This window comes from Panthera uncia (genome assembly GCF_023721935.1).
Source record: "Panthera uncia isolate 11264 chromosome B3 unlocalized genomic scaffold, Puncia_PCG_1.0 HiC_scaffold_1, whole genome shotgun sequence".
NCBI classification, from domain to species: Eukaryota; Metazoa; Chordata; class Mammalia; order Carnivora; family Felidae; genus Panthera; species Panthera uncia.
The window spans coordinates 70,016,711-70,040,181 of record NW_026057582.1 but is presented as its reverse complement, the minus strand read 5'-3'; positions in this window follow the sequence as shown (position 1 = coordinate 70,040,181).

Sequence of the window (23,471 nt, the reverse complement as noted above, 5' to 3'; positions counted from 1 at the left end):
TACAAAAACCACCAGAAAACAATTAATAAAATGGCAGTAAGTACATATGTATCGATACTTATGGTCTAAGAGTTCCAATCAAAAGACATAGGTGGTAGAATGGATTAAAAAAAATAAATAAAAAAATAGCAAGACTCATCTACATGATGCACACAATAGACTCATTTCAGACCTAAAGACAAATACAGACTGAAAGTGAAAGGATGAAAAAGATATACCATGCAAAGAGAAAAAACAACAACAACAAAAAACAAAACCAAAACCAAACAAACAAAACTCTAGGGTATCAGTACTTATGTCAGACAAAATAGATCTTAAAACAAAGGCTGTAATAAGAAGAAAAGGATATTACATAATGATGAGTTGGTCCAACATAAGGATATAACAATGGTATCGATTAATAAGTATCTATTAATTGTAAGTAAGTCTATTAATAGACTAAGGGAAAAATTGATAGTAATATAGTAATAGTAGGGGACTCTAATACCTCATTTATATCAGTGAATAGATCATCCAGGCAGAAAATTAGAAGGAAACAGTGTCTTTGAATGATACATTAGAGCTTATGAACTTCACAGATCTAAACAGAAGTGGAATATTCCACCCAAAACCAAAATACTTATTCTTCTGCAATGTATGTGGAACATTTTCTGGGATACATCATGTTAGGCCACAAAACATGTCTCAATTAACTGAAGAATATTGAAATAACGTGCATTTTTTTCTAACCACATGAGATGAAACTAGAAATCACAAGGAAAAAAGAAACTGGAAAAAACACAAACATGTGGCAGGTAAATAACATGCTATTAAACAGCCAATTGGTCAATGAAGAAATCAAAGAAGAAATAAAAAAAAAAATACATGGAGGCAAATTAAACTGAAAACACAAAATGGTCCAAAATCTTTGCGATGCAGCAAAAGCAGTTCTAGGTGGGAAATTTATACAGCAACACAGGCCTACCTCAAGAAATAAGAAAAACCTCAGAAAAAAAATCTAACCTTGCACTTCAAGTAACCAGAAAAAGAAGAATAAACAAAGCCCAGAGGCAGTGGAAGAAAGGACATAATAAAGATCAGAGCAGAAACAAACAGAGACTTAAACAAAAACCAAAAAAAAAAAAAAAAAAAAAATTAAGGAAACCAAGAGTTGGATCTTTGAAAACATAAACAAAATTGATAAACCTTTAGTTAGACTCATCAAGAGAAAAAAAGACAGGACACAAATAAATAAAGTCATAAATGAAAGAGCAGTAACAACTGATACCACAGACATACAAAGAATTATAAGAGAATACTATGAAAAATTATGTGCCAGAAATTGGACAATATAGAACAAGTGGGACATATGCAATAGTCTTCCAAAACATCAAAAAGAAATAGAAAATCTGAGAAGAATTACTAGTAACAAAATTGAATTTGTAATAAAAAAAAAAAGCAACTCCCAACAAAGAAAAGTGCAAGACCAGATGGACCCAGAGGTGAATTCTACCAAAATTTAGAGTTGATACCTGTTTTCCTCAAAGCACTCCAAAATAATAGAATTGGAAGGAAACCTTCTAAATAGATGAGGCCAGCATTACTCCAATACCAAACCACAAAGAATACTACAAAAAAAATAAATAAAAAAGAAAAGAAAACTATATACAGAGATGCAAAACTCCTGAACAAAATTTTAGCAACCACATTCAACAATACATGAACAGGATCATTTACCATATAGAAAATCCTAAAGAGTCCACCAAAAACTTTTAGAATGAATGAATTTAGTGAATTTAGTAAAGTTCAGCAGAGAAAATACACAGAAATAGTTGCATTTCTATACACTAATAACAAAGTAGCAGAAAGAGAACTCAGGCTACAATTTCATTTTCAATTATACCAATTACAAAATAAGAATAAACTACCCAGGAATAAACTTAACCAAGGAGGTGAAAGACCTGTACTCTGAAAACTTTTAAAACGTTGGTGAAACAAACTGAAGACAAAACAATTGGAAAGATAGTCTATGCTCATGGATTAGAATTACTATTGTTAAAATGTCCTCATTACCCAAAGCAATCTCATAGATTCACTGCAATCCCTATCAAAACATCAATAAAATTTTTCACAGAACCAGAACAAATAATCCTAAAGTTTCTGTGGAAACACAAAAATCCCCTAATAACCAAAGCACTCTTGAGAAAGAAGAACAAAGCTGGAGGTATCACAATCTCAGATTTTAAGATATACTACAAAGCTATAGTAATCAAAGAGTATGGTTCTGGTACAAAAATAGAGACATAGGTCAGTGGAACTGAATATAGAGCCCAGAAGGAAACCCACACTTATATGGTCAATCTAAAACATGTAGGCAAGAATATACAATAGGGGAAAGACTGTCTCTTCAATAAATGGTGCTGGGAAAACTGGATAGCTATATGCAAAAGAATGAAATTGGACCACTTTCTCATACCATACACAAAAATAAACTCATAATTGTTTAAAAACTTACACGTGAGACACGAAACCATAAAACTCCTAGAAGAAAACATAGTAATTTCTTTGACATATGCTATAGCAATGTTTTTCCAGATATGTCTCCTCAGGCAAGGGGAACAAAAGTCCATATCAACTACTGGGACTACACCAAATGAGAAATTTTGCACAGCAAAGGAAACCATGAACAAAGTGAAAAGGCAATCAAAAGAATAGGAGGAGTTATTTACAAAAATATATCCAATTTGGGTAAATGAGTTAATACCCAAAATATATAAAGAATTTACACTACTCAAAAAACCCCCAATATCATCAAAAACCCCCCAAATAATCCAATTAAAAATTGGGCAGAAGACAGACATTTTTCCAAAGAAGACATACAACAAACACATGAAAGGAGATGCTCAACATCACTAATCATCAGGAAAATGCAAATTAAAACCGCAAGGTATTACATAACACCAATCAGAATGTCTAGAACCAAAAAAAAACAAAAAACAAAAAACAAAAAACAAAACCAAAAACAAGAAATAACAAGTGTTGGCAAGGATTTGGAGAAAAAGGAACCCTTGTGCACTGTTGGGGGGCATGTAAATCAGTACATTCTTGAAACCAATATGGAGGTTCCTTAAAAAATTAAAAATATAAACACCACACAATCCAGTAATTTCACTGCTGAGTATTTACCCAAAGAAAATGAAAACATTAAGGGACAGATACAGGCACCATGTTTATCACAGCATTATTTACCATAAGCAAGATATGAAAGCAACCCAAGTAACCATTGATAGATGAATGGATAAAGAAGTGGAATGAATATATATATATACATATATATATATATACACACACACACACACACACATATATTGATATATGTCAATATTCCATTGTGTGTGTGATATATGTATCTATGCATATATATACTGTGTGATATATGTATATATGCATAGATACGTATATCACACTCACAATGGAATATTACTCAACCACAAAAAAAGGATGAGATCTTGCCCTTTGAACAACATGGATGTACCTAGAGGGTATTAGATCAAGTGAGGTAAGTTGGACAAAGACAAATGGCATATGATTTCACTTATATGTGGAATATAAAAAAGTAAACAAATAAAAAAAGTATACAATATATATTGTATAATATATACAATATATAAAAAATATAAATATATTTTTATTATATATATAATATATTATATATTATATTTTTATAATATATAAATATAAAAAAGTAAATATAAATATAAAAAAGTAAATATAAATATAAGAAAGTAAGCAATATAAAAAAGTTTACAAATATAAAAAATATAAAAAAGTAAACAAAACAGAAACAGACTCATAGATACAGAGAAGTGGCTGCCGGAGGGGAGGGAAGTAGGAGAATAGGCAAAATGGTTGAAGGAGAGTAGAAGATACAGGCTTCCAGTTATGAAAGGAATAAATCATGAATTTATTTATGAAATAAATCAGTATAGGGAATATTGTCAACGGTATTGTACTAGCACTATATGGTGACTGATGGTTCCTTCAGTGTGGTGAGCATAACAGAGCTTCTGAATAACCATGTTGAACACCTGAAACTAATGTAACATTGTCAAATATACTTCAATTTTTTAAAAAAAAAATCATTAAACTACAAGGGAAGAGACAAAGAGAAGAAAGGAACAGAGAAGAAGTACAAAAACAACCAGAAAGCCACAAAATGGCAGTAAGTGCATGCCTTTCAGTAATTATTTTAAATGTAAATGGTATAAATGCTCTAATGGAAAGACAAAGTGACAGAATGGCTGAAAATCATACCTATCTATGTGATGCCTACAAGAGACTAATTTCAGACCCAAAGACACATGTGGAGTAAAAGTGAAAGAATGGGAAAAAATATGAAATGCAAGTGGAAATGAAAAGAAAGCTGGACCAGCAATAGTCGTATCAGAAGAAAGAGACTTTAAAACAAAGACAGTAGCAAAAGAAAAAGTAGGACATTATATAATGGTGAACAGGTCTATCCAAAAAGAGGATATAGCATTTGTAAGTATTTATGCACCCAACATAAAGCACCTACATATAGAACATAAATATTAACCAACATAAGGGGAGAAATTGACAATCATACAATAATAGCAGAGGATTTTAATACCCCACTTACATTAATAGATCATCTGGACAGAAAACTAAGAACAGTGGACCACGCATTAGGCCAGATTCACTTAGATATAGATCATTTCATCCAAAAACTGAATATACATTCTTTTCAAGTGTGCATGGAACATTTTCCAGGATAGACCATAGGTTAGGCAACAGAAAAGTTCACCTACATACTTAACCTAAGTCAATAAATTTAAGAAGATTGAAATCATGTCAAGCATATCTTTTCTGACCACAATGGTATGTGGTCTAGTTTCAATTAGAAATCTGTTATAGTAATTGGACAAAATATAGGTATGTGGAGACTGGACAACATGCTACCAAACAACCAATGGGTCAGAAAGAAATCAAAGAGTAAATAAAATACCTGAAACAAATGAGAATGGAAACACACTTTCCAAAATCTATGGAATATAGCAAAAGCAGTTCTGGGAGGGAAGTTCATAGTGATATTGGCTAACCTCAAGAAACAAGAAAAATCCAAAAGAAACAATGTAATTTTATACTTGAAGGAACTAGAAAAATAGGAAAAAAACCGCTGAAAGTTAATAAAAGGAAGGAAACAATATAGACAAGAATGTAAATAAATAAAATACAGACTCAAAGAGCAATGGAAAAGATCAGTGAGCCTAAAACTTCATTCTTTGAAAAGGTAAACAAAATTAGTAAACCTCTAGTCAGACACATCAAGAAAAAACAAAAAAGAGGGCCCAAAGAGAAAGATAAATATCATATAATTTCACTCATATGTGGTATATAAAAAAATAAGTTAACAAAGTAAAGAGGAACAGACTCATAGATACAGAAAAAAAAAAAAAACAACCTGTTGGTTCACAGAATAGGCACAAGTCAGGGAGGAGATAAAATAGGTAAAGAGGATAATGAGATACAAACTTTTAATTATAAAAAAATGAGTCATGGAGATATATGTACAGCATTATGAATATAGTCAATCATGCTGTAATGACTTTGTATGGTAGCAAATGGTAACTAGATTTATCATAGAGATCATTTTATAATATATAAAAATATCCAATTACTTTGATGTACCTCTGAAACTAATAAGATATGGTATGTCAATTGTACTTCAATACAAAAAAATCTGACATTGTCTGCCTTTTGTTTAGGGTGTTCAGAGTATATTTAATAAGATTATTGATAAGGCTAGGTACAAATCTACCATTTTGTTGTTTTATATTTATTCTATTTGTTCTTATTTTTCTATTCTTGTTTTATTTTGGAATAATTCAGTATTTAACAAACTATAGAAATGATCCCTGTAAGTATAGTCTTAATAATTCAGTATTTAAAAATTTACCTTACCTCCTTTTTTGAGATTATTACCTGTAATAGTTGTTTTGTTACTTTTTTTTGGCTTTGTTATTCTAGTGGTTGTTTTAGAATTTAGAGCATACAATTTTATGTAAAAATATTTTTTTAATGTTACTTTATTTTTGAGAGAGAGACAGAACATGAGTGGAGGAGGGGCAGAGAGAGAGGGAGACACAGAATCTGAATCTGAGCTCTTAGCACAGAGCCTGACTCAGGACTCAAACCCGCTGACCGCAAGATCATGACCTGAAACGAAGTTTAATACTTAACCGACAGAGCCACCCAGGTGCCCCTATAGCATACAAGTTTAACTTACATAGATTATCTTCAAGTGGTGTTATGCAACTTTACATACAGTGTAAGATCCTTACACGAGTAGAATTCTGTTACTTTCCTCAAGCCTCTATGCTACTATGTTTTGTTTTGTTTGGTTTTACATATGACTCATACCACACTGCATTATTTTTTTGGTTTAACTAGTTGATTATCTTTTAACAATATGTAAATAGAAGGAAATCTTATATATTTACTCCTGTCCTATTATTTCCAGTCTCTTCATTACTTTGTATAGATCCTCATGTCCCTCTGGTATCATTTTACTTCTTCCTGATGTTTTTTGTTTTTTGTTTTTTGTTTATTTAATTGAGGCATAGTTGACATACAATGTTATATTAGCTTCACGCCTTTCAGATTTCTTATAGTCTGAGTCTGCTGGTGATCCATTTTCTCAGTTTTGGTATTTCTGAAAAACTTTTTTTCACTTTTAGCTTGAAGATATGTTTGCTGGGTATAGGATTATCAATTATGATGGTGATTTCTTGATTTTAGTTCTCTAAAGATACTACTCCATTTTCTCTTTATTTGTATCGTTTTCAGTTAGAAAAGTAATGTAATTATTTCTAGATTTCTGTTCATATAATGTGTCTTTTCCCTTCTGTTGGAATTAAAGTTGGTTACTAAGTACTGGTCTTGACCTATTTGACTATGATATGTCTTGGTATAGTTTTCTCTGTGTTTCTTGTGCTTGAGATTCATTGAGCTTCTTGGATCTGTGGGTTTACAGTTTCCCTCAAAATTGGGGAATATCGGCTATTATTTCTTCTAATATTTCTTCCTTTTTGGGGGAATTTTAATTGCATGTATATTAGGGCACTTGAACTCCTCCCATAGCTCACTGTTCATTTTGAATTTGCTATCTTGGTTTAATTGGGTAAGTTCAGTTGGTATGTGTTCAAGGTCATTAATCTTTCACTCTTCCCTTTTTCATATTTAATCTTATATAATCCCATTCAATGTAATTTTTATCTCTGATATTAGAGTTTTCACCTATAGAAGTTTTTTGGAATCTTTTTCACATTTCTACTTAGCTTTTCATATTTTGACTTAACCTTTTGAACATATTAAATACAGCTATAATAACCATTTCAATGTCCTCTGTTAATTCTAACACATATATTACTTCTGTGTCCATTTCTTTTGATTGCACAGTCTTTTCATTATGGATTTTTTTTGTTGTTGGTGGTGGTGTTGTTTTGTTGTTTTTGCTTCCTTGAAAAAGTACCCTGCATTATTTCCTCTAATATCTTTGGCTGTTTTTTTGCCTAGCCTCAGTTAGTTAACTTCTACCCATGCACCAACCAGAATTCTGCTGAATAGCCAAGCATAGTAATGGTCAATTTTAAAGTTCCTTGATCTTCTCCAGGGAATTCAGAAGACTTTTAAAATAGTTTCTTGCAGGGAGTGATTACACATGTCTTGGATGGTCAGGATAAAGGGCTCAAATGCCACTGCCTATATCCCATATCACTTGCCTTCACTAATTTATATTGGGATGGGAGCTCTCATGGGACAAAATAAAAGACTTAGATCTGGACACCAATGAGGTTCCAGGGTATACTCACATATCAAATAGACTGCTGTAACTCTAATGGAGGCCTTTTCAGGAAAGGAAATAGGGCCCCTGAGAGAAATTTAATGATAAAAGAAGACTGAAACAGTGAGCCAGACAGAGTAGGCCAAAGGGAGAAAGGCAGTATTGATTTTAGTTTAGCTGGGTGGCTGATATCAGAACTCACCCCAACTCAGCCACAGATAGGATAAGGAAGGGGTGCAGAGAAAATGTGGGAGAATGTAGCTATGTGCATGTACAACATGAAAGAGCTGAATGGAACTCAGACAACTTTGCTGGGACACATTCTAAGAGAATATAAGAGAACAATTATAAGCTTTCTCCTCGTGCCGTCTTTGCTCAGGTCAATGAGTGAAGGGCTGCATTACAGTGGTACAGTAGGCAGCTTGGTCAAGTAGCACTATTTCACGTCAGATGGACCCAGGGACTGCTGGTGGTGTCATTGACTCACCAGCTCCAGTCACTGTTGTGGTGACACTAATGGGTAACAGCTACGGAGGGAGCAGTGGTGACAGCAGCAATGGTGCAGAGGTGTAAGGCTATCAGGTACCTAAAGGCAGTAGCAAGACCAGATGGCTAGACGTGAACGATGTATCTATGGAATTAACAGAGCCTGAGCTGACCTCATGGTTTCACTCATGAGGTTTTGCTCATGATAGTGACCAAAAGTTGTTGATAGCTGCTATAAAGCTTTGTAGTTCTGTGGCCTGATTGAAGGACTCACCCCCACCTCCACTATCAGTTAAGCATAATACCAAAAAAGGTTTCTCCTTCTCACTTCAAAAACCCGCGATGAGGATTTCTCATCTCCAGTTATGATAGTGGCGGTGACAAAGTTATGAGTAGGATTCAAGCCTTGAATGGCTCCTTAGTAGGATTGTGGTGTCTGAGTTGCACGATCCTTACAGGGAAGCCGTTACATTCAGGGACCATCAAGAATCATGGACACGTTGGCACTGTTGGAGATTTTCAGGAATGCTGGTGTAATGGTTCTCTGTAAAAGGAATATCCCTCCTTCAAGAGGTGGGGGTACTGGTATTTGTGAACATTAATGGTGATACATTTACGCTCATCATCTAGAGAAAGCTCAATACTTGAGCTATGCGATTTAATATATACAGTTGGCCCTTGAACAGCACTGGGGTTAAGGGCACTGACCTGTCTCAGAATCAAAACTCTGTGTATAACTTTTAACCCCCCCCAAAACTTAACCACTAATAACCTGCTATTGACCAAAAGCCTTACTGATAACATAAACAGTCAATTAACACATATTTTATACATTAAATGTATTATACACTGTTTTATTCCAATAAAGCAAGATAGAGATAATAGAATGCTAAGAAACCATAAAGAGAAAATACATTTATAATACTCTACTGTGTTTATCAATAAGTTTATATCATCTGTTTACAAGAGGAATAATCTGTCAGTTCCTACGTCAATATTATTTCATATGACATAAAACACTGTAAATGTTATATGTATCACTAATGCTATACATCAAAAATGAAAAGCTAATGTGAAGAAAATTCTTAGTTACAGGTATAGCGATTCATGCATTAATAATGACGTAGCAACACGATAGCTTTATGGTAGTCTAGTATAATTGATATGACTGCTTTGCAGGTGCCTGGGTTACACTAATGAATGAATCATTATAAAATTTTGTGCCATACAGTACTATAGTCATATTCACAATACAGTATTAGAAACACTGTTATACTTTTAAAAAACCATTTACCTGTGATGATAGGCTGACATCTAGTTTCTCCGATTATCCAAAAGGGACATACTGCACGGTAATATAATTCTTTGAAAGCAAAGTTATTAAAGATAATAAGACAAACATGATTAATTAAAAAACAATTTTTTAACATTTATTTATTTTTGAGAGACAGAGCATGAGCAGGGGAGGGGAAGAGGGAGAGGGAGACACAGAACGCGAAGGAGGCTCCAGGCTCTGAGCTGTCAGCGCAGAGCCCGATGCGGAGCTCGAACTCACAAGCTGTGAAATCATGACCTGAGCCGAAGTCGGATGCTTAACTGACTGAGCCACCCAGGCACCCCTACACATGATTAATTTTATATTAAATATTACCTTACGCCTATGTCAAGATAGGATAGCCACTTCCCTACAGTTGCTGTACATGATGACTACTTAGGCAATGATGATAATGACACAAAAACATCTCAGAGTACTTGCTGTAAAGTTATTATTCACCTGAAGGCCCTCACACACATACACAACAGATGTTTATTAACTGTACAGCATGATGATTACCTACTATTCATTAAACGGATGTGGATCATCATAAAGGTCTTTATCCTTGTATTCATGTTGAATAGATGGGGGAGGAAAAGGAGTGGTTGCTCTTGCTGTCTCAGCGGTGGCAGAGGTGGAAGGGGAGGCAGGAGAGGCTGGCACACTCAGTGTCACTTTACATAAATCCCTCACCATTTCTGACTTTTTTGCTTTTTCATTTCTCTAAAAATGTTCCTATATGATACTGTGGGGAGTCCAATAGCTATGTGCTGGTTAAGGAGATTGTGGAGAATGCATTACACTGCTTTCTGGCCCTGCTGAAAACAGTGGACCCCCAGTATCTAATGAATGTGAATATAGGAGTTGGGTCCTGCCTGTGCTTGTGAATTCCTTAGACCGTGTTATCTATGGAATATCTCATCTTTTTCTCCACCCTGCTTTCGGCATCTGCTCTTTTTTTGTGCTTTCTATACGTCCTTACTGGCGCTTAGCCACTGACATATTGTGCAACCTTTCCCCTATAATGTATGCTTGAGAGCAGCTCGGGGAGACTTCCCTTAGCCTCCCTCTCACTTCTCCTGACTTGTGGAGTCTTGAATAATCCGTTCTTCCATCCTCGGCTTTGCTGGATCAAACCAAAAGCCGAACCCACAATCAGTGATTTTGACATGATGAGCCGAACCCGCAGGTACCAATCTTTTTTCCACTGTTTGTTTTAGTTTCAGTGTCTGTATCATAGGAGGGCTTATGTTGTAAAAGGGGTCAAAAGGAGTCTTAGATAATCAGAACCTCTCTTCCAGATTGTTTAATGTCTACTTGTTTTCTGGCACTGCTTCTTCTATGCCTTCATCCTCATCATCTGGCGCTGGTTGAAAAGTACTCATCTCCAGAAGGTTGTCTTCTGTTAATTCCTCTGGTGTGGTGTCTCTGAGCTCTTGAGTTTCTCCAACATCTGTATCTTTGATACCCTTCACCTCTCACCTTTTTTTTTTTTTTTTTTTAATGCTCCGTATCCACAATCTCTTTCATGATTTCCTTGACTGGCTCTGTTGTAAGTCCTATGAAATCATATATAACATCTGGGCACGTTTTCCTCCAGCAGGAATTAATTGTTGCAGGTTTGATGGCCTTCACAGCTCTTCCTGTAACAATAACAGCATCTTCAATGATATAATCCTCCCAGAATTTCATGATGTTCTCTCCACTGGGGTTCTCTTCCATAGCTTTAACAATCCTTTGCATAGAGTACCATGTGTAATGAGCCTTAAAGGTTCTTATGACTCCCTGATCTGGAGGCTGAATCAGAAATTTAGTGTTTTAGGGGCAGGTAGACCACTTCAACACTTGTAGTGTTGAACTCATGGGTTTCTGGATGGCCAGAGACACTGTCCAGTATCAAAAGAACTCTTTTTCAAAGGCAGTCTCTTACTGGAAAGGCACTTTCTAGATTTTAGGGACAAAGGATTGATTGAACAAATCCAAAGAAAGGGTTCTTGTTCTCTAGACCTCTTGTTGTCCAACCAAAAACACCTAACAGCTGGTGTTTATCTTTTTCCTTCAAGGCTTAAGAGTTGGCAGCTTTATAGATAATGGCAGTTCTGATCATAAACCTCAGTGCATTTACACAAAACAGAGTTAGACTATGCCTTCCTGCCTTAAATCCTGGTGTTCACTTCTCTTCCTAATAAATGCACTTTGTAGCATTTTTGTTTGTTTAACAGAATAGGGCACTTTCATCTGCATTAAAAACCTGCCCAGGCCTCCGCAATGACTTTCTTAATGGTGTCTGGGAACTCATCTCCTGCCTATTGTTGGCAGAAGATGCCTCTCCTGTTATCTTGATGAGTATTAAGCTAAACCTTTCTCTAAAATTATCAGACCATCCTTTACTGACATTAAACTCTCCAGCTTTAGATTCTTCACTTTCCTTCTGCTTTCTCATTTAACGACTTTGCTTTTTCTTGAGTCATGTGAATCCATAGGTGTGCCTTTTTTTAATATATATATTTAAAAAAAAATTTAATGTTTGTTTATTTTTGAGACAGAGAGACAGAGTGTGAGCTGGGGAGTGGCAGAGAGAGAGGGAGACACAGAATCTGAACCAGGCTCCAGGCTCTGAGCTGTCAGTACAGAGCCCGATGCGGGGCTCGAACTCACCAACTGTGAGATCATGACCTGCGCTGTAGTTGGACTCTTAACTGACTGAGCCATCCAGGCGCCCCTAGATATGCCTTTCTTATAGCAATCTTGTACCCATAAAAGCTCTATTTTCAGTATGATAAAAAGGCATTTTGCAAAACGTGCAATGTTTCTGTGCTTGCTGGCATAGCTGCAATGATGACTTCATGAATTTCTTTTTTCAAAAATGATCCTTGCGATGGCTTCATTTGTCTTGAAATGGTAGGCAATCATGGTTGTAGACCTCAATTTATGGTACATATCAAGCTCAAGCTGGTCAACTTTTTCTTGCAATGTCTTGACTTTCCTCTGCTTCTTGGGAGTACTTCCAACATTACCAGTGGTACTTCCTGTGGGTCCCATGGTATTATTCAAGGTTTATTGCATTGCATTAAACAGGATGGAAATAACAAGAACCACAAGAGAGAACTTTTTACTGTGCTATGCAATTTACTGGAGATATGAACTGTTCATGCGGACATGATTAGTGTCACGTGGCATTTTAAGCTGATATTTGCAACACTTGAGCTCACCTCAAGAGCAACAGAGGATGGCTACAAAATTATTATAGTAATACACTTTTTGTACAATTTATGCAGTTAGGATTTAATACTGCATGTTGACATTGTTTACATTTCTTTCAACTGCAAATGGCACCATGTACAGTCTGTAAGTGTATAAGATTTGATAAATTTTAGCTTTCCAAAATAAATTTGTATCTATGGTAGGAAATGATAAGTTAGTATCTGTATACATGTGTACATTCATGACATACTTTTCCTAATTTTTTTTATAGTTCTAGGCAACATTTGAATTTTTTCAAATTATTGAAACTCTCCAAAACATTTCCCAATATATTTACTGAAAAAAAAAATCCATGTATAAGCAGACCTATGTAGTTCAAACTCATGTCATTAAGGGTGAACTGCAATTAGACAATTTAATAAATTAATCTTGATTGAAGCCTATTTTGTAGGAGGCATTATGATAGATTCCATAAAGGATTAGTTGATGTATGGCCTCTGTCTAGAAAATTGCTTATAATTTCATAGAATGGAGTAGACGAGTAAAAAGTGTCCACTGTAGGATATCGAGCACAAAATAACATCAATGTATTTTTTCTGAATATTATATAGAAGTATTTAGTTATATCCTTAGAATTTGGTTTCAACATGGCATGCAACATGAGAAGTGGAAAGTCTGAAGGAGAAGCAGCTCCACCTATCTTTCTGATTCAGGGACACTTTAGGAAGGGGGTAGGATCTGAACCAGAAATTGACTAGCGGATTGTATTCTGAATAGCACTAGTGAGGAAATAAGAGCAGATCAGGGAGAGGGAACCAGTCAGGCATGGAGTGGAAAAGTGTAGGCATTTTTATGGTTGGATGGATTACAAGGTGTATGTAGGGGAGTTGTTGAAAGCAGGGCCAGGAAGGTAGGTTGAGGGACATGGTGAAGATTTCATTGACAATTAAAGGCAATAAAGCGTCAGCAAGTGTTTTTGAACAACAACAACAAAATAGGAGGGTTATCAGCCTCTGCATTATTCCCTAGTTCCACAAGGCTGGATCTACTTAACTTCCTTCCTCAAAACACAATCCTGCCCAAGTTCTCACACTAGACTAAGTAAAAAGCATGAAATATTTCAACAGACTCAGCATCTTCACCCCAAAATCTGGGGGAGCTTAGTGTTGGCTACCCCTCCATGACCTCTGGAGTTACCTATCATTCTCATTTTTATTTCTGATACATCAGATTGAAAACCTGGCTGTTCCTCTTGGAAACTCTTGTGCTGTCTATGCCTGAATCCTGGCTGAGCTTGACATTCCCTTGGAATACTATGGACATTGTGATTTTCCCAGTAACTGTGGTGTCCTGTCTTGCTTTGGTGACCAGCCTTATGCTAGTTCTTATTTTTCTTCCTCCACCCTCCCCCATCTTATTAGGTAAATAATCATCTTTGGGTCAGATTCCTAAAATGTAAAAATGATAAGAAATATTAATTTGGCAGCAGTGTACGGATGATTTGATATAAACAATTGGGAAAACAATACAGAAATCGAGCCAATAAGGGCCTGAACTGCAGCAGCATCCAGGGGAAGGAAAAGATAGAAAATAGCTAGTAATGAGAGTGGCACATAGAAAGCACTTACTATTGCTGAATTAATAAAAAGACATAAGAGATTTGTGGATGGAGGGTGATTTAGGACTTGGTAACCAGGTGTAGAGGGTGGTAGGGAGAAATCACAAGTGACTTGAAGTTCCACATGTGGGTGACTAAGAGGAGTGATGTGAGCAATCAGGTCACAGCTCCGTTCAATCAGCAATACCTAGCTCAGAAAAAATACGTTTGAGAGCTGTGTAATGGGGCTTTGAGTGAACTTCTCTCTGCTCAAATAAAGTAAGAAACTAGAGAGTTTGAAATGGGATATGCTGAGTTTAAAGATAAAATCATTTATAAAGTACCTGAAGGAATGTGAGTCCATACGTTTAGGAAGATAGGAGGCATAGATGTTGATTTGGGAATCTTAGATCTTGGTATGATAGTTAAAGCCATTGTGATTCAAGAAAAAATAGAGAAAGAAAATAAAGAGCTTGAAGACAAAGTCTTTAAAAAAATCACACACATATGTATGTATGTATGTATATATGTGATAGAAAGAGCTAGAGTAGTTAGGATCAATATCAGTGGCAAGGATGGTGAGGTGAGAACAGGAGGACAGGGATCTAAGTAAAAGCAGCATGTTTGCTAAGCACATGAAGTTTCATTGTGAATTCCTTTTATGTCCCCTCCCTCCTCCAACAGAATAATACGCTTTAGTTCTTCTTACACAGAAATGGTGTAGCCATCATGGCTGGCTTCCCAAGTCCCTGAATATTCTGTCATTATGTTAGATGACACAAAATTTCCATTTTAATAGGCCCAAAGTGGCTGAACGTTTGACAATTTGACTTTTTTTATGGTTCAGCCTCATGTCAGTGGGTTTTCAATGGAGATACGCACTTCAGAATCTCAAGGCAAGTGAATATTCTTGGTTCTCAAGCCCCAGCTGGTTCTTCTATCTTGACAACTGGGCTGTACTACCTGTGAATTCTAAGAATTTCATTTCCTTTAGAAGTGAAAGTACTACCTTAGTGTTAGCGGGTTTCTATCTATTTATATTCACTGCTGCCTTTAAGTCATGATGCCCAGGTTGAGCCATCAGGTGGTCAGGATCTTTGTGGTGTGAGAATGGTGAGGTTTGTACAGGGTAAGTCTAATGGGGACCCAGCATATTTGAGAACTAAATAAGCATCACTCCAACTAGGCCATCTCTAGGCAAGTGGTTGTTTGGAAGTAAAGGAAAATCCTCTTCAGAAATAATAGGATACCATCTTGACACTTGGTGCACTTGATGGTTGTATAATCTGCTGTGTGGAGCTAGTTTCCAGACAGCTTCTGGATGGTCAAATAGTGTATGTCAGGAAGATGCAATGCTCCCTATGGGTCATGTTGTCATGTCTGTGAAATAGGCATTGACAAAGGATGCCTATTTTCCTAGGTATACCCCTGCCACTCTTCCTTTCTCTCTGGTAAGGCGAGGAAGAATTTCTTTCTAGGTTGACAGAAAAGGTCCTTTGCTCTATGCTTTTGTCTAAGATATGTATTAAGTACCCGGATCCTTTCTCTTTTGCCTTCTCCATAATGCCTGGCTATTCTCCAGGTTCTTTTGCAACACATCTTGTTGAGCCTTTGTAACAAAAGTTAATTAACCAAAAAATAGACTTTCTTCTCTTTGAAGGCAAGGAATGCTTAATTTCAAACTTAGACTTCTGCAACACAGGAAGGAAATTAAAGTTTCATTTCTGTATCAAAACAGCCTTGCACATTCATAACAAGTGACAATTGGTTGTCCTAAAATGGCTAATAGAAGTGAGCTGTCTTTCTACTTTATCAGGCTGGTTCTCTTATACACAAAAGAGATGCGTAGCTGCGAAAGTTTTCTGTAAAGGTTTACTAAACTGAGTAAGGGACACATGGCAAATGAAATCTTCCTTGAGGTAAACTGTGTTTATCGTGTAAAGTTTGGAAAGATTCTGATCAGCTTATTGAAGGGCTTTGTCATTCTGCTTGCTTCTTTTGTCTGGCCACTAGATGATGTCTTCTGGAACAAATGGAAATTTTCAAAATTACAGTACTTAAAAAAATTGCTAGGTATTTTACAGCAAAAAATAACAAAACACAAGGCCATTGTGTAAGCACTGATTCTCCGAGGAAATGACTGGGCTTGGGGCTTTGGGCTTTAAGGACTGAGAGGGAAATTGATTTCATCAAGTGCCCTAAATTTTAACACGTGTACCATGATGCATTTCCTTTGAGGAGAGAAAATGTGGCATTTTATTTCTAGCCAATTATCTGAAAGAAAAGGTAGGGTGTTTCTATGAAGGGAGATGATGCCTGCTCTGTGCATGAAGAAGAATGAAGATTTGAGCAGTTTAGCTACTCTGCTGATTGTCTTGGGGCAAATGGGAGTAGACGGCTGAAGTCTTGTTAGAAGGAAAGGTGGTCCCCATCCATAGCTAGTCTCCCTCTGATGCTTGCTAGATGCTCGAAAACACACACACATGTGCCCATGGGACATGTGTAGGGTTCTCTTAGCCATGCACAAGGTTTTACTGTCTTTTGTAGGAAGTCAGATATTCAGTGTTCATTATTTTTTGCCAAAAAAATAGTAATAATTCTAATCCACACAGCATCTTGAGCATAATTGACTGACTTCAGAATTGCTAGTCACTGGGATATGACACCAGTGTGGCATTGCATTTGTCCCTCCACCTGGCTGTGAGTGTGAGTCAGTGTGATCCTACCCTAGGACTTTCGAAGTATTTTTGGTGCAACTGAAAGTCTTTTTTCTCAATGTTTCTGTTTTTTGTATATGTGTGTGCTTATTTGTTTGGGGGGGGGGGAGAGAGAGAGAGAGAGAGAGAGAGAGAGAGAATATCTTATGCAGCCTCCATGCTCGGCATAGAGCCCGACACAAGGCTCCTTCCCATAAGCCTGGCATCATGACCTGAGCGGAAATCAAGGATCAGACGCTCAATCAACTGAGCCACCCATGCGCCCTGGTTTCTTTGTGAGCCTTAAGTACTTCATCTTCTAGGAGGAAGAGAGGGCAAGAAGAAGTAGGAGATATTGAGGGTTTGGTCGGGGAAGATAGAAGTGAGGGAGAGATTTTACCACATCTGGAACTCAAAATTCTCTATCACGCCTAGTATAGTTACTGAAACACTGACCAAGTTTTGTAGTTGAAACAAGTTACAGAAATCCAATACACTACATTAAGGTCATGAAGGGGACAGGTTTGGGAAATAGATTTTTTTGGAAAGAGGAAGATCTGTGCTCAATCAACTCTCCAACTCTCAAGCAAAGCATTATTTCTTTTAAAGGAAGGAAGTGCCTTTTTCTCCTTAACATTTTCATACCCTCATAGATGGCTGAATTCCTAATATCCTACTATTATAATTGAGTTTACAAATGGACCTTTCCAAAGATCAACTAAGCAATTCTTTCGAAGCTGAAGAAATTAGCAAATTGTAGAATCTTTTGCTGTAAAAGGTAGCGTCTGCCAAATTAAATGAAGCTCCATGATGGGGGGATGACCCCATATGAAGGGAGATATATTAGATCCATTCAGCTTATACCAGGCCATCAAGCAACAGCCATCTGACAACATCTTAGATGACGCTGTACTCTGGCAGATGTCCCTCTAGAACCTGTAGTTGTGCCTTTACCTCTATATGGAGTTCAGTAACTATTTTAAAGCCTAAATGTTCATCTTAAAATCAATCAGGTGTCTTATGATGCCCATATACTCCTAAGAATTTCCAGATTCTCTCTTCAAGTTTTCTCTTTTGAAAAGAATGTGGTGTTTGTGGCAGAGGGCACATATATGTGTGTATGTACGTGTTGAGATTTGAGATGAAAGATATAGTAACTGGCAAGGGAGTTCCTTTCTCTCTCTCAAGGGTGTTGATCGTGACTGGTGTTTCATCCCTAAATAATGTGGCTCATGAAGAGCAAGGTTTTGAAAACAGAACAAAAAAGTTCTAGAAGGTGCTATAGAAACTTTCTAGTCCATATAAAGAAAACCAAAGAAACCAACGTGGGAGTCTCGCCTAGTGTCTTCCCTCCACATCAGAGTCACTATTAGAACAGCAGTCTGTTTTCTCCCAAGACAGTGATTTAAAAAACAAAAAGGGAACAAAACAAAAAACACAATGGTAGTCTAGATAAATGTAAAGAAAATGAAGACTGGATCCAGCACCGTGAATGAAACGATCTCAGGCAAAACACCTCACGTCTCCGAGTTTGTATCTCCGTCTGTAACAAACTCATAATGAAAATCTTAGTGATCTCTTGGCACTCTCGTGATGATCAAATGGCATGATGTGAGGTGGAAGCTTTGGAAGGATTTGAAGTGCTCTCTGGATACTAGAATCCCTTGCCACATTTAAACCTTTTTATAGTTTGTGTTTTGGGAGTAGGGTGGCCACTGTGTTCGAGCTTTGGAAACAGAATCCTTGACAACGTGCCTAAGAAGTACCAGTATTGAATATCTGTCCCAATTAATATTCCCATGTGTGTGTGTGTGTGTGTGTGTGTGTGTTGCATGTGCAGGGATGAAAGTGTCAATCTACCCTTGCTGTGACCTAAAGCTGGGCATTTAGAGTGGAAAGTGTCATTGAAAAATTACTTAAACTATAGAGTAAGAGAAATACAGGTCTCCATTCTTTCCTGGCTAGGTTGGCTGAGTGTTCTCTGGACCTGTGGGTTTCCTTGAAGCTGTGTCTCTTAATGGCCATCGCCGCAGCACAAGCCAGCTGTGAGAACAGATACCAACTCGTTCCAGATGTGGAATGCTACACAGAAGCACCAGAGGGCAAGTTTTAAGAGCTGAGGAAAGGGATGCAGTAAAGCAGATTTTGAAATCTTTAATCTATTCAGTTTCATCTCAAGCATTCCAAAATGCAGGGTTCTCTACTTGCATATAGAGTCAAAGTCCTGGAATAGATTCTAATTCCCAACTCTAAGTCAATACAGAGATGCCCAATGTAAGCAAATGCGCAACCAGAGTTCGTAATGACTAAAAGAGCAACGAAGAAAAGGAGAGGAGAAAGACATTTTTTTTTCCCCAAGCAAGCAGCCTTTAGACATTTTGCAGCAACTATCTCACATGAAAATCTTGGGATATACGGTATTTGTTTACATTGAAACCAGCAGCGGAGCATTCCATCTGTGAAACGCTTTGGTGAGAAATTATAAACAGGACAGGAATGCAAAGCCAGCAGAACTCTTTTGTGGCAATCAGATACGATATGAAGCGTTTCCAGCCCTCACTTCTTTTGGAAAGTCTCAAATTCGGAAAATTCTTTATTCCGGGGAGATGAGAAACAGACAAGAGTCAGGAACACAGGAGAGTGGCAACGAACAGGAGTAGAAACAAATAGAGTCGGGAAAACAGTAACGGCAATGTTTTTCCTCCTAAATTTAAACTCTGGTATCTGGATATGAACGGAAAACCGAAAAGGCGGCACGCAGAGAGCAGGCATTCCTCCCACCGTCCTGATCTATTCGCTGTACGAAAGCATCAGCTACATGCCATAAGATCTAATTACCAAGAATTGCCTCTCCTGCCCCACAGCAATCATTTTGATGACAGGCTTCTCTGCACTGTAAAACAAAATGGGGAGCCTGTGCTGTATAAACTGCCTCAGCGCTTCCCTTCCTTCCTGTGCTATCAGCCTCCCCATCTCATTTATTTTCCACACATTAATGGTAGCAGTCACCTTGAGCCGGTGATGCAGAGTAATTTTCACAGAAACCTTGATCAGAAACCATAAATCAGCCTGATGTGCTTTTATGGTCTAATAACATTCCGGTTGCTCCTACAGGCCTGTATGTAAAACTGCATTGCAGTGAGTCCTTTGGATTTTTTTTTTTCCTGCCCTTTTAGTACAGAGCCTGCGCTTGCGCTCTCAAGCTTTCCTCACCTCCCCGCCCCTTCCCTTCTCTCTCTCTACCTCTCTAGGTATTGTATTTATAGACACACACATACGCGTGTGCGCTTAAGTCACACGGATGCAGTTCATTTGTAACAAAACCACATTTAAATGGCATTATATATGCACAGAGTCATGGTGGCAACGGAAGCAAATTCTTCCAGAAGGATAAAACGAGGCATTCATTAGAGTCTCCGTAGCATGTCTCGACAAATGAACGGTCTCCGACCAAAAAATAGAATGGCTTCACTGTTTCAGGAGCCATGGGTCTGTTAAACGATTCGTTTATATCTCCTTGTTAGGACAACTGGATGCCACACCCGTTGACTCTTGCCCCATTCCTAGGAGCTACAGTGGGGCTTGGCTGACTTGAAGCAGAGTTGTATCTGACACTTTGTACCCATTGGTCTGCAATGCCTCTGACTGCCTGATGGCCTCAGGCTCCCATTGCTTTCTAGGAGGTTGAGATGCTAAGGAGTGAAAAGGGATTGGTGGAGTGACAGGAAGCAGATCAATGGGCTTGAGGTAAGGGAATGGGGAGGCCTAAGTAAATGTGGCAGGGCAGGAGTAAAAGCAGCCTTGACCTGGCAACACAGAGGGCTGTGCTGAGAGATGGGGTGCGGGGTCTGTCACCAGGGGCTGACAGCGATCCTGGGGCTGGCAGTGAAGATGAGCTTCTACTTGGATTGATGTGAGATTGGGAATAGACCTAGCCCATGCATCTGAGTTAAGGGTACTGGCTCTCCACACCTCAGCCTGCCTAATAATCTGACTGGTTCCATGTACTTCAGCTCAGGGACCAACAGCAGCAGCAAAAGCAAACCCGCTCAGACCCGGTCCCCCCCGGGGGCCTGCCAGCTAGACATCCCCCTGGGTGTGCACCTGTGTGGAGCACGCGGCAATTCCTGGCTCAGCGTGAAGAGCCTCTCATAGCCCTGTTTTTGTCAGTATGGAAATATCTGCAACAGAAGCCAGTGTCATTCTTGTACCGATACTTGGTGAGTTAGTGCAAGAAATTAAAAAAAACCATTTAACTCAATCTGGGAGAATGTTTGGCTTTGCTTTGGAAGTGAGGAAAGCTGGCAACGATCTCTGATTTTTCACTGCTAATGCACTGAGTGATAATTACTCCCCAGTAGACCTGCATGAATTCCAACATTCTTAACTGGTGCTTCATGAATATACACCAAAGGGGAAAAAGTACCCTGGGGCATTAATCAAATTGGCCAAGATACTATCTTTGCTTGGTTAAAAGATCCATCTCCAATGATTTATACATACATATATCTGTTTTTATATGTCTACTAACGTTGCTCATTCACGCCTCCATGCGCACATGGGGCATATGTGGGGGTCACTGCAGAACACGGATCTCACCTTCATTTGTACTGCCCTTGTTTTCAACTGTAAATCATGATGTCTAATTCCCTCACTTCACACGTAATGGCGTGCAGGTTAGGCAGTAGCCATAGAATTTGTTAAAATTCATTTCCTGTGGACTTAAAAAGGTTTTTTTTTTCTTTTTTCTTTTTTCCCTACCACCAATATCTCAGGGAGCTGCAACCAGTCCCGCATCCTGAATCTTCAGTAAAAGCTCGGTGTTGAATGTTCAGAAATTGACAGACAATTTCTCCTTTCGCGGTAGCCTGAGCTTTTCAGGACTGCAGTAGCAAAGGCTAAATGTGAAAAGGAAATGGGGGTGAGCAAAAGCCCTTTCACTCCACAGTGTCCACTGCCCTTCGATTCACAGACTCGCATTTGTTGTCTGTTTAGGAGCTATTTCTAAACCCTCCTAGCTGGAGGCAATGTACACCAGACCAGTGGGGTGGGAGCAATAAAGGAGAAATGCAGTAAAGAACAAATTCTTTTCAGATTAGCTGATTGGCAGTTGTGAATAATGCAGCTTTAGCACTAAAGCAAAGAAAGAGCAGCTTCAACCTTGGCACTCATTATTTTGCTGTAAGCCTTTTTTTTGCTGGGAACATTTTTCTCTTTCAAGTCTTAAACTATGTTAACTCCTTACGATCCAGCCATTTGTCCAAAGAGGTGAACTCGAAAGACCTTTTGCTGTGGATGTGCAAGGATCGCGAGAAACAGTCTCGTGCTCAAACCCTCTTCTCACGTGCACTAAAATCAGAATGGGAAGAGCTTACCCTGTGGGTCAGTAGCATTTCTTCTGCATCAGATCTGGCAGGCATTTTGAAACACGATATTAAAGAAATGAGGCACATAGGTAGCTTATTTGTATGGCTACATAAAGAACTCAAACCATTATAAGTGGGAAGAGACCATATGAAATGGTTATTGAGTGATCCTAAAAGCAATCTGTGTTATTGGCAGTCATGAGGATACAGTCAACCAGAGTGATCTTAAGTCTTCTGACCTAGATCTGAAATTATAGGCTGCATTTATTTCAAATTGCTATAAAATAAATATAGCATAAATGAGCCTTTTTTTTTCACAGTTATTCCTATTAACAACAATACATTGTGTTCAATCATAATATTTCTTGACAGACAAGGCATTGGATTTTTAAATTATTTGTCTCTCCACATATTTCCAATGGCTGTCTTATTAAAATATTTCTTTGGGTATTTTTAACTAAATTATTTATTTTTATCCCTTCGAGCCAATGATTACATTATAATCTTTAAATACTGCTGCTGTTTTTCTGATCACAAAGCCAATAAATGTTTTAATAAAATACTAAATGGTTAAGTATATAATTCATCCAAAAGAACATTTGATCTGTCAGACCCGATGATTGTTAAAAATAAGTGATTACCTAGTCTCAGTGCTATTAGTGGCTAGCAGCATTTGGGGAAGGAATTGAGATCTCCTTAGTGACAAAACATTCTCCACTGTTCTTTTTCCTTTTGTGTCCTAAACTGTGAACCTTATGAGCAGAAATCCTACCTCAGTTATCTTCACAATCACCTCAACCTTATTTAGAGCCTCATATTTGGCAATCAATATACATATTTTGAATGAACGCATACATAAATAAGAGTACGTGTAATTAATCGCGGAGATAATATACTATGTATTCTTAAAGTATGCCCGTTCTCTTACTTATACGGTAGCCCATCTCTAGATATCTTTACACCA